This window comes from Aegilops tauschii, chromosome 4 (genome assembly GCF_002575655.3).
Source record: "Aegilops tauschii subsp. strangulata cultivar AL8/78 chromosome 4, Aet v6.0, whole genome shotgun sequence".
Taxonomy (NCBI): Eukaryota; Viridiplantae; Streptophyta; class Magnoliopsida; order Poales; family Poaceae; genus Aegilops; species Aegilops tauschii.
The window spans coordinates 217,402,884-217,415,712 of record NC_053038.3 but is presented as its reverse complement, the minus strand read 5'-3'; positions in this window follow the sequence as shown (position 1 = coordinate 217,415,712).

Here is a 12,829-nt window from a genome sequence, read left to right as displayed (position 1 = left end):
ACTTGGCGGTTTATCAGCCGTTTTAGCTGGGCTTGGCGGATCAGCAGCCTGACTCGTCGGATCTGTCTCCAACTGCTCAACAAAAGTGTCTTGATCTTGAGGTACCGGATCATCCAAGATAGCACCAGCATTTGAGTCCAGTGGTTCTGGGATCTTCTCCGGTTCAGTGGTCGGGTTATCATCAGCTGGTTTGTTAAGTTTGGCCTTTTTGCTGGGTCTGGCCTTAGCATTGAAAGGAACAGACATAAAGGTTACTAGAAATAAACAAGGGTAAGGCATAAAGGGTTAAGTTTCATATGCTCACCCAGGAACAGTCTTGAGGGGAGGGAGTTGCATAGCCATTGACTCGCCAGATGATGAATGAGGTGTTCCCTGATAGTTTGAATTGGACGGATTAAGAGGTTGTCAAAAATAACCTGCCTTGGGATAGGAAGTATCAGAAATATATGAGACCTCGGATCGATGTTTCCGGACTGGAGTGTTCGGTAAACCGGCTGAAGTAACTACTTGGCCGCTGTGCCGGGTTGTGCGGCAAGCTTCGTGTTGCTGCTTCTTCAAAATAAAGTTTGGGTCCAAGTGAGCTAGGGGGTGAGAAAATCTTACTTTCCGGTTTGCTTGACGGGTTTTTTGTGTTGGCAGAGGATCTGAACCGGAGGAAAGAATAATTACCTCTACATCGTCAGCATGGCTGCCTTCAGCGTCATCCTGATAATAGTCATTGTCAATGAGGTGTATGAAAAAAGAGCCAAGAGAATCAAGTTCTACCTCTGATTCTGGATTATCCAGATCATCATCAATGTTTAACTTGTAGGATTCAACGGTTTTCTTCTTGGCAGGTTTTTTGGTAACCCTAGTCTTGGGACGAGGCGTCTTTGCCGATTTATCCTGAGGTTTCTTCTTCTAGAACGGATCATCACCCTGTCGAAGATTGACAAATTTTTGAGGGAATATTTAAAAGGATTGGATTAAAGCAAGAGTTATATGATTCTTACAGCCGGCGGTTTATTGGAAGCGCAGAAGGGACTTAGCCCTGTCTTGCTGCAGACAGCCTCCGGTTCATTCAGTATTTTCTTGACAGCTTCAGTAATTTTAGCTTCTATAAGCTGAATGTCAATATGCCGTTGAGGGTCTTTTAAGTCCTCTGTGTACTCGCACATTAAACCGGGGCGTCGGCTTAAAGGCAGAATATTCCAGGAGATCCAGCAACGAACAAAATCAATGCCTGTTAACCCGTTCGCAATGAAGGCCCGAAGCTTTGAAAGCTGTGGCGCATATTTGGATCGTTCTTTGGCGCTAAGTCGTTGGGGAAATGGATGTGTATTGGTAAGCCGGTGAGGACAATAACCCGGCAGAGGATTCTCATCAGTTGGAGACGTATCTCGGCAGTAAAACCAAGTTTGATTCCAATCCTTGGGGTGACTATGATGCTTGGCGTGAGGGAAACTGACATCTTTCCTCTTCTAGATTGAAACCCCACCAAGTTCAGTATTGGGCCCATCTGTAAACTCAGTACGGCGGTTTAAATAGAAGAAGTCTCGGAACAGTTCAACAGTGGGTTCTTCCTGCAGATAAGCTTCGCAGAACACTTGAAAATTACAAATATTGGACACAGAGTTAGGTCCAATATCTTGAGGGTGGAGTTAGAAGCTAGCAAGCACATCACGGAAATTTTTTGATCCGGGAGGGCTAAACCCTCGACCCAGATGATCAACGAACACGACTACTTCTCCATCCTTGGGCTCAGGAGGATTTTCTAGACCGGGGGCCCTCCAGTGGATAACTTCCCTTTTTGCTAAAGCGCCGGTCGCGACACATCCATTAAGTTGTTCCTCAGTAACCCGGGAGGGGACCCAGTTGCAAGCATAGAATTGTTTGGCCATTTCAAAGAAAAGCTGGAAAAGGATCAATGCCGGTTTAAGATTCATGAATGACAAGTATAATGCGTCGCAAGGTCAGAGGGAGAAGACAGAGGCATATATATATGTTAAACCGGATTCTGGCATCGGCAGGGTTACAAGAATGACGAATCGGCGGTTTAAGAGAGGGCTAATGGTACCTAACGGATTATAGTTTTCTAAAAGTTAAACCGCCTACATCGGTATGGAAGGTACAGATCTGAAATAACTAGGTGATGAAAAACAGGTTTCACGGATTAATATGATAATTTCAGATCTGCAGCGTGTCAGCAAATCAAAATATATTCAGACCTAAAATACAGGTGCTTAAGCAGTTCATCAGATCCATATGAGATTTTTCTATACAAAGAGGATGCACTAATGATGGAAAAGGGAACTATAACTATGACTGCACAGGAAAATATCATATTTGAGCTCGTCATTTACGCTACGGAGAAGAACAAGGAAGAACAACACTGAGCTTCGATGAGCTCGCAGAAACCCTAATGACAGATCTATGGGAAGAGCAAAGAAAGACTCACCAGGGCTGTTGAATGCGGAGGTGTGCAGACGAGAATCTGGTCGAACCAGGTTGATGTAGCGGCCGTTGTTGGGGCAGAGGAGAAGATCGACGGCGGCGGTAGAGCTCGAGCGCTAGGTCGATGCAAGGAAGGGGACGATGTGAAGAGGCACGGAGGGTAAAATGAAAGGGACCCTCGGCCCTATTTATAAGGCGAAGGGATAAGCGACAGGCGCGAGAATTGAGGAGCCCAAAAAATGGATATGTGACAGAGCTGTCGCCTCGATTTTCAGAGGCTCGTTAATAAAGGTGAGGTATATAAGGTTTTTTAATAAGCAGGTGACGTCATGACGGTTTATTATAATCCTGGAAGATGATGTCATGGCGGATTACAAGGTTTACGCGAAGGAGCTAAAGAAGGAATTTTCCTAAGTGTTGAAGATTGACATGAACAGGTACAAATCAATCTGGGGCCTAATGTTGGGGATATAACTGCTAAGTATAAACCGCCCAGGAGGGGCCGGGTTATACCCGTAATGATTTATCCATATTGAAGCCCATGAAAACAAGGAGTATGGCGCTTTAGTGTAGAGATCTAAAGGCCCAGGGCCCAAAGGCGGATTAGGGCCCGTAGACATAAACCGCCATATGATGTGTAACTTGTGTTGTAAGGTAGGAAAGAACAGAAACCGAGCCGGACACGTGTATGAGCCGGCCGGGATTCTGTAAACCACCGAGCGTCAACCTGTGTATATAAAGGGACGACCCGGCAGTGGTTCAAGGACAACAAACAACAACTCAAGAGCCAGGTCAAGCGGATTCGCTCCCTGGTCATCGAAACCCTAGCAATTCCACATCAACTGGATTAGGCCTTTACCTTCACCACAAGGGGCCGAACCAGTATAAACTCCTTGCGTCCTTTGTCCCGCTTTAACCCCTTTAAGCTAACCCGTCGCGATGGCTCCACGAATAAGTCCTCATGCTAGGACATCTGCCGTGACAAACCCACGACAGGTACGGTGGTGTGTGATGTGTTTAAATCCCGAATGCACAACTTCGATGGGCCACCAACTACATTACAAACCAAACATCATACCCGACTCCAAGGCTAGTTCAACGTACCATGTCGGTTTCCCAACTTTGAGGTGGCGGCGGCAGGGGCGGGGGTTGAGCGGTCGTCCCATGCATGCGCTCAAACTTTATTTGGTCTAGCATGGGATACATCTATATCTATACCACTATATAGTGTGCGAATAACTTTGAAAGTTGGTCGTTGGATGAATCCAATCCGACGGTACAGTGATGGCAAATCCGAGCACTACTGGCCGTTGGATATCTTCTACATTCCACCTGATTCTGCCACATGTACAATCTAGAGGACTCCATGGTTGAACTTAAGCATAATGCACAAACCTTAAAACACAAGCATTTCTCCTTTGTTCTCTAGAATCTTCCATATCTTAATTGCCCAAACTTTTTTTAGTGAATTGTCACTTTTTGTTTTTACTTTATGCTTTACAATGCACAATTCCATGAATCTTTAAATAGTTTTTTTATAAAACTAATTGATTTTGGATGAGATGAACTATAAGAATTAAACGAACATTTACATCTGCATATATGACTCAAAGCTTACATGCTATAGTGTGGTATTTATTCATAATTTGGTTAACAAATCTCATGCGTGCAATGCACGTGTACCTTACTAGTATCAATAGGAAACCATCATGGTCAAACCCTTCTTGTTGTTGGGTCAAAGGGATAGATTGTGTGGGGCCCCCTAATTGTCGGTAAAGGATAGTATATATAGCTCGGGGAGCCCACAGATATGTGTCACGTCTATAAGCCGCACAAGGGGGACATGCTCGAAAAGAACACCCTGCCCCCTATACCCTGCATGCAACCTGAAAAAGGTTTATATAATCGCCATGACATGTCAAGTCAATCATCCTTTAATTTTTAGAGCAAAAAATAACCCATGAAAACATAGTAGGTTTATATAATCTCCATGACAGGTCAAGTCAATCATTCTCTAATTTTTTAGAGCAAAAAATAACCCATAAAAACATAGTCTACAAAGTAGCAAAAAATAACCCATAAAAACATTCTCTAATTTATATAATTGCCATGATAGGTCACTATAGAGATATAATATATTTCTATAATGGCCATGTCATGGCATTTAAATGAAGCTTGAGATATGCAACTTCCCACCGAGTCACCCATCCTTGGACTAATCCAGCCCGAGCACGCTTAACTTCTGCATTCTATTCGACTAGGCTAGCGGATGGGAAGCCGCCCCTTGCTGATAAGAATTGCCTCCTTGCCATTAAGGCGTTTCACGCTGGTCACCCTATGGGACCTACTCCCTCCTATCTCACACATTTGTGCTTTTAGATATTTACATGGCTGGTGTGTTGCCGCTAGCCTTGAATGACCACAGACACTGGTACCGGGAAAACGGCAGCCTGTTTAGAGAACCTAGTAGAGAAGGAAGCGTGAGCTAGCACGACGCATGCGCACAGTGCTTACCCATGTACTGCATGTGCTGTCGAAAGGGCTTAGGGTTGCCGTTCGATCTGGGAGCATCCAACGGTGCACACGTACGATCTGTGGGGTTTCGGTTCTGGCCAATCAGAAAGCAGGACTCAGATCGCGCGCGCAGCAGGGGGCATCGGCCATGGTTTGGTAGGCACATGGTTTTTGTGAGTGAACTGTGTGCTATTTGAAAACATTTCGTGAGAAGAATCTCGGTCTTTAAATCCCCGTAAATCCAAAACTCACCTGAAAATCATGAAACCTGGCATGGTGTCACGACATGGCACATATATGTAGAGGATTTTTTCCGTCCATTTTGGTGCAAGTTTTATTACAAGCCTCTTACAAACCGGAGCTTCTCTCAAAGAAGCCTCATGGTTCCGATAGGGAAACGTGTCCTCCTTGTGGGCGAAACGTAATCACTACCTCTTTTCGCCTTGTATTTCCTTCTACAGGCAGCATGGAACGTCAGGATATCTGTGCTGAAATTTAAACTTATTCAGGGTCCGTTTGGCCTTTTTATACACTAATTGAGTTTCCTAGGCATTTAATGTCCATAATTCAAATCTGAACTTCAAGTACATGCTCCAGTTCACCAAAATGGCTAGAAAATTTATACATGTGTCCTTGGGTGCATGTTTAGGTCCCAAGCAAGGAATGGGAACAAATTACAACCGTACCGGCGTCCTGGCTCGTCCTCAAACATTTGGAATCTCGGTTTTTAAATCCCTGTAAATCCTAAACTCACCAGAAAGTCATCAAAGGTGGCATGGTGTCACGTCATGGCACATATATGTCGTGGTAAAAACATTGTCCAATTTGGGCTAAGCTTTATTACAAACCTCTTACAAACCGGAGCTTCTCTCAAAGAAGCATCGTGGTTCTGATAGGGAAACGTGTTCCCCTTGTGGGCGAAACGTAATCACTGCCTCTTTTCACCTTATATTTTCTTCCACGGGCAACATGGAACGACATGATATCCGTGCTGAAATTTAAACTTATTCAGGGTTCGTTTGGCCTTTTTATACACTAATTGAGTTTCCTAGGCATTTAATGTCCATAATTCAAATCTGAACTACAAATACATGCTCCAGTTCACCAAAATGGCTAGAAAAATTATACATGTGTCCTTGGGTGCATGTTTAGGTCCCATGCCAGGAATGGGAACGAATTACAACCGTACCGGTGTCCTGGCTCGTCCTCAAACATTTTCAATCTCGGTTTTTAAATCCCCATAAATCCAAAACTCAACAGAAAGTCATAAAGGTGGCATGGTGTCATGTCATGATACATATATGTCGTGGCAAAAACATTGCCAATTTGGGCCAAGCTTTATTACAAACCTCTTACAAACCGGAGCCTGTCGCAAGAACCCTCATGGTTTCGATAGGGAAACGTGTCCCCTTGTGGGCCAAACGATAGTCGCTCCCTCTTCTAGCCTCGTATTTTCTTCTACACGCAACACGGAACAACTGGAGATTCACGCTGAACTTTGAAATTATTCAGGGTTCGTTTAACCTTTTTTATTCATTAATTGAGTTTTCTGGGCATTTAATGTCCATAATTCAAATCCGAACTACAAATACATGCTCCAGTGCACCAAAATGGCTAGAAAAAATGTACATGTTTCCTTGGGGTGCATGTTTAGGTCCCATGGAACGAATTCAACCGTCTCGCCGTCCTAGCTTGGCCACAAACATTGCGAATCTCAGTTGTTAAATCTCTGTAAATCCAAAACTCACCAGGAAATCATGAAACTTGGCATGGTGTCACTACATGGTACATATAATTGTCCAATTTGGGCGAAGCTATATTACAAGCCTCTTACAAACCGGAGCCTGTCGCAACCCTCATGGTTCCGGTAGGGAAACATGCCCCTCTTGTAGGCAAAATGGTAATCGCTGCCTCTTCTCGCCTTGAACTTTGTTTTCTATAGGCAACATAGAATAACAGGAGTGTCGTGCTGAAATTTGAAATTGTTCAGGGTTCGTTTGGCCATTGTATATATTACTAATTACTAAGTTTTCTACGCATTTAATGTAGTCCATAATTCAAATTTGAACTACAAGCACATGCTCCAGTGAAGCAAAATGGGTGGGAAATCATACATGTGTCATTGCGTGCATGTTTAGGTCTCATTTAAGGAATGGGAATGAATTACAAACTTGTCGTCGTCCTGAAACATTGATAATCTCGGTTTTTAAATCCCAGTAAATCAAAAATTCACCCAAAAAACATGAAACTTGGCATGGATTCATGACATGGCACATATATGCCATGGTAAAACAAATTTTCCAGTTTGAGAAGTGGCGCACACATTAGTAGCCAACGAAGTCCTTTTTGAAACAAAAAGCTGACACGTTAATATCGCAAACGGTTGTATTATATTAATCGTGTCGAAATTTAACCATACTCAGTGGCGTGTGTGCAGCTGTTTGATTAGACGGGACGAGCACGAGAAGTCTGCCTTGCAGGCTCGATAGGACGTGTGCGAGCAGTCTGCCGCGCAGGCTCGACAGGACGCGTGCATCATGTCCCCCTCGCAGGCTCGACGGGACACGTGCGAGCAGCAAGGCCGCCCATGCTCACCGGGAAGCAAGCTCTTTGACCTCCATGCACCTGTCGCCACCTGCCTCGCTCACAACTTTCTCCATTAATGGGTTAATTAAAGCACCTGGACGGAGGGTGTTTGCTTGTGATCCCATGGCACCATTTGCTTTGTTCCTGTTTTCAACTTGTATTCCGCCCTAATTTAAATTGCCACATAGGGCAATGGATAATACGACCACAAACAAAATGGCAACGGATAATACGACGACAAATTTACAATGGCGCAGATAATAATTGTCTTACATATTCCGAATAATTTAAAATGCCACATGCGGCAAAGTCCGGAAGACACGGGGGCAAGAGAAGAAGGAAATTGCAGACAACGATCTGGGTCGCTACTGTTTCTACTCGTCAATGGGTCGTCGGGCGACGACGTCCTCCAGCTCCTTCTTCAATTCCTCATGACTTTGCTTGAAAGCAGCCACAGATTCCTCCACCTCCTGCTTGTGCTCGATCCAGAACTTCCTCAAGTCACCCATTAGTTCCTCGAAGACCACTGTCAGTGTCATCCCGAAGGCACTGCTCTGCTATTGCAGCATCTTCCAGCCGGCGGCCTCCTCCTCCTTCTCGGCGAGTGCCTTGAGGAGCTTCGCATTGTCACCCATGAGTTTCTCAACGAGGCCGGTCGCCTTGTCAACCGAGGCATCGCTGATCTTGAGCAGCTTCATCAAGCCATCGACCAGCTCCTGATGCGTAGTGACGCCAGCGAGAATGTCGTCATCACCGGCGAAGGACTTTAGGAATGCCGGCTCGTCGCGATGGCCGACGCCGTGAATGCGCTTGTGAGAGCCCTCCCGTGCCTGTGAGAGCTCGTTCGAGGGCTCCGCGACGCACGGGGACATCTCTGCTGCGGCTGCGGCTTCGCCGCGGGACCTCTCTAGTGCTTCCGCGGCCTTGGTCTTCGCTGCCTAGTTATATGTCCACCCTAAACTCCTCCTACCGGTCATGTCGGAATGACTTGATAGGAAAGACAAATTTTGTGGGTGATGAGGAGAGGAACTATGAAGTAAATTTCGAGTGGGTAGTTTTTATAGCCCGGTGCTAAGTGTGAACACATATTAGTTTGATAGGTCTGAATAGATTTGCAATTACTTATTGCATTGTCATCTGCAATGTGACGAGAAACAAGGTCAAAATTTATTGATGGCAAAAGGTTGACCACGTGGTTGCTCACCGTTGGGGCGGCCGCGGTGCGCTCCGTTCATCCGAGTCCGTTGTTTGCCACGTATCACACACATCTTGTTAAGTTGAACCATTTCTGTTGTGATCCCTAATCGAAAATAGTTCATCTGAGTGAACCGTATGCCGTATATCACACACACTTTGATCTGGCTAATGGTTTCTGTTGCACTCCCTAATAGCAAATAGTTCATCGGAGCGAACTATATGCCATATATCGCACACACATTGATATGGCCGCTCACTTCTTTTGTTTTGCCTCATCGCAAACAATTCGAATGGATTAACTGTGTGCCCTGCATCGCACACGCAACTAAAATCTGAACCGTGTTTGATGGCTCTGCTATCACAACCGTTTTGCACCTTTTTGAGGGTTTTTTACATCCATGTTTGTGATTAATGCATCGCACACAGTTTCGTGAAAGGGTCTCTGATCGTAGTGTCGCGTTAGCAGCATCCTGCGGTAGTGTGGGTTCGAGTAGCGTCATGGGAATCGCGTGTGGCTGTGGTAGAAACTTGATGGTCACCGCAGTTCAGCTGGCCCACATGTCATGCACACAAAGTAGAGGAGCGGTAGGGCCGAGAGGGGTGTGGCGCACGTCGGGGTACATGATGCCGTGGGTTGGAGCATCATCGTGGGAATCGCGTGTGGCAGTGGTAGAAACGTGATGGTCGTCCTAGTTCAACTTCCATGGACAAGCTGTCATGTCTAGTGACAGATGCATTGCATGCCGATCACTGCAAGGAGTAGTAGTAGAGAAAACTAGGCGGATCAATAGTTCATTATAGTCAAGCAGACATATATAGATGTACACAGAGTACACTTGTTCCAAAGACATGCACACCAGCGAAATAGTTCATCTATATCAATGTACACAAAGAGGAAATATAATTTTTACAAGTGAGGAAATAGTTCATCCATCTATAATGCCCTTCTGTTGGTGCAGCTTCTTCTTCTCCTTTCTTCTTCTTCTTCTTCTTCTTCTTCTTCTCATTTTTTATGGGAGACGGCTTCGCAACAAGCTCTTTCGACCTTGCAGCTATCTCGAAACTCACACGGGCATCCAGGGCAGCATATTTTATCCACTCGTAGGTCAAGGGATTATTCTCCCATCCAGACGACCTTAATCCCAGCGTCTCGTCACTGCTCTGAAGATTTGTTCCGAGCATAGAATTTGTTACGTCGAATAGGGATGGCGTTTCTTTATCACAATCGTCTACAGGAATTCTGGTTTGTAGGTCAGCGATGTTTTTCAAGTCAAGGTTGTACGGCGCCAGCTTCTCTATGTCCCCTGCGATGGCTTCCCCACAGAAGTATATGTCCTCCTAAGACATGAAATCGGCGGGCTCACCTGGTATGGAGGGGGCATGTAAGACGTGATACACCAAAACTTTATCTTCGAGGCACAACTGAAGGACGGCGACGCGTTGGATCTTCCCAGTGGCACGATCCGTGTACTCATCGTCGAGACCGACGACCTTCATGTCCACCCTTTGGAAAGAGTTGCATACATTGTTGATCCACTCCCAAACAACCCTTGGGTGCTCGCTGGCAGTGGCAACTATGCTCAACGAGCCTTCGACGAGCACATGTGTGACGCTAAAAACCTGCATAGGGATCTCTTTCGCCATTTGGAACCGCTGGACCGGAGGGCTATGGTTTGGAGAATTAGGATTAAGATGGCTAGTCCAACTAAAGAAAATGATTATTTAAAGGGGCTTTGGAATTACTCCAGGAGGATCTAAAAAGGTTAAAACAATGTGAATCCAGTGGGGTTTGAATGCAAATGAAGGAGAGGTGAAGAAACCGAGGAAAATCGGTTCCGGATGGAGAAGTAAATGGGAGGAGTGGCATGCAGGCAGTTGATTAGACGGCTAGGTAGTACAGCCTGCAAAACTAAATGGCTATGCGGGTAGCATACTGAGGCGTGGTACATGTCCATGTACGTGCCCATCCTTCTATTGCTACATGTACCACTGGTTAGTTGAGGTCACTCTGTCGAATCACCGTTGTGAAACATTTTGTGATTCCTTTTCATTTTTGTACTCCTCCTGATAGGTGGGACCTATGCAAAATCCACTTGGGTGGACGAACAGAAAATATCCATCTCTTTGCACAAAAATAATATGTCGTAGCTGCTTCGGATTGATATTGGCGCGTGCCTGTGAGACACAACCTTTTTTGGTGAAGGAATATGCGGTTATCCTAAAAAAAGGAAAATCCCTTCTTTGCGCTCCCATATGCACGGGAATTTGGTTCTGCTCGCAATGTGGATACTACCTGGAGGATGAAGTGAACCTAGAGGCATGCTAGCACGGGAGACCTATTTCCGCTATACATTACTACTCCGTATGTTACTACTAGTAGTAGTACAACTGTGGTACACTTGATGGTCAAAATATTATTCATCAGGCGCGTACCCTTAGGCGACTAGATTAGAAGTTCCTTAGGCGACTACCCTTCCGAAACCCTAGCGCTCCTTAGGCGACTAAGGCGACTAGGGTTAGCGGACCTTGGCGGCGCCTATCGGTCTGAGTGGCGGGGCGCAACTGAGATCGCTAGCTTGAGATGAATCCCTCAGGCAGCGGCGGAAGCACGGGCGGGGGAGATCTCTCGCCCAGGTCAGCTAGGGTTCGTCTCGAGGAACAACTGGGAAAGCTAGCCATCATGGAGGAAGAGGCGACACCGCTGGTTCTTGATGACCGAGTTGAGGGCGCACCAGAGAAGTGGATGATTGTGGGTAGAGTGCTGCATCGAAACATACTGCACATCTAGACGATCTCCAACGCCTTACGTCCGACATGGAGAAACCCTAAAGGACTGTCTTTCTGCATAGTAGGAGAGAATAATTTTGTGGCTGATTTTGCCACGAAGAGGGATCGGGACCGTGTGTGGGAAGGAAGTCCATGGCATATCAACAAGCATGCGGTGATCCTATCGGAGTTCGACGAGTGCATGATACCATTTGAGCTCAGGTTTGATAAACTGCAAGTTTGGGCCAGAGTTGTAAACCTCCAGTTCAACCTCAGGGATGAGCGATGGGGGAAATCAATAGCAAAGCAGATTGATAAGAACGCTACCCTGATCCACTTTGATCACAACGGAGGCTACCTGCACGCTCGAGTTACCTTGGAGGTGGCCAAGCCGTTGAGGAGGTGGATTCTGATTGACTCTTGAAGGAGGGGTAGTACTGATCCTTATGACATACAATACGAGAACATACCCCACTTTTGTTTTTCATGTGGCCGGCTGGGCCACTCGGATTTGTTCTGTCTGACGCCAGGAACACGGGATGAGCATGGTGATATGCCTTTTGGCAAGGGACTCAGGCGGCCGGAGGAGAAGAAGAAGTCTGCATCGTCCGAGGGTTCTTCGTCAAAAAACCAGTAAGGGAAGAAAGATAAGCAGGAGTCGATGAACTCGAGCAATGCAGCAGAGGGAGGAACCGAGGTGAATTCACCAAGGAAAAGGAATCAGACACCCAAAAGCGAAAGGGAGGGCCGCCAACCTAGGTTTACAAGAAGGTGATAATGCCCCTATTGACACATACTGCAGCCAATGAAGGGGATGGAAACGCCACTGACAAGGACCTGAATGTGGACAGGGTTGGAGAGGATGATGAGGGCATAGAACAAGAATCAAAGAAGAAGAAACCAACTACAACGAACTCTGACAATTCGGCAGCGACTGCTGGGCAGCCCTGCCGGGAGTAATGAATTGTATTAGCTGGAACTGCCGGGGGCTTGGGAACCCCAAGGAGTTCGCGAGCTTCGCAATGTTGTGAAGTAGGAAGGTCCCGCCCTTCTCTTAGTGATGGAAACTAAGATTAGGGCTGATAGAGTTGAGAACCTGAAGTTTACATTGGGTTTCTCTGGTTGTTTTGCTGTCAATAGCATTGGCCTTAGTGGGGGCATATGACTTTTTGGTCCAAAGATGTATCTGTTGTGCTGAAAAATTATAGTACCGGCCATATTGATGTTGTGGTGCAGAGACCTGAGCAGGACTCGGCTGTCTGGAGGTTTACAGGTTTTTATGGTGCGCCAAGAGTGGAGGACCGACATCACAGTTGACGTTTCCTCAGAACTC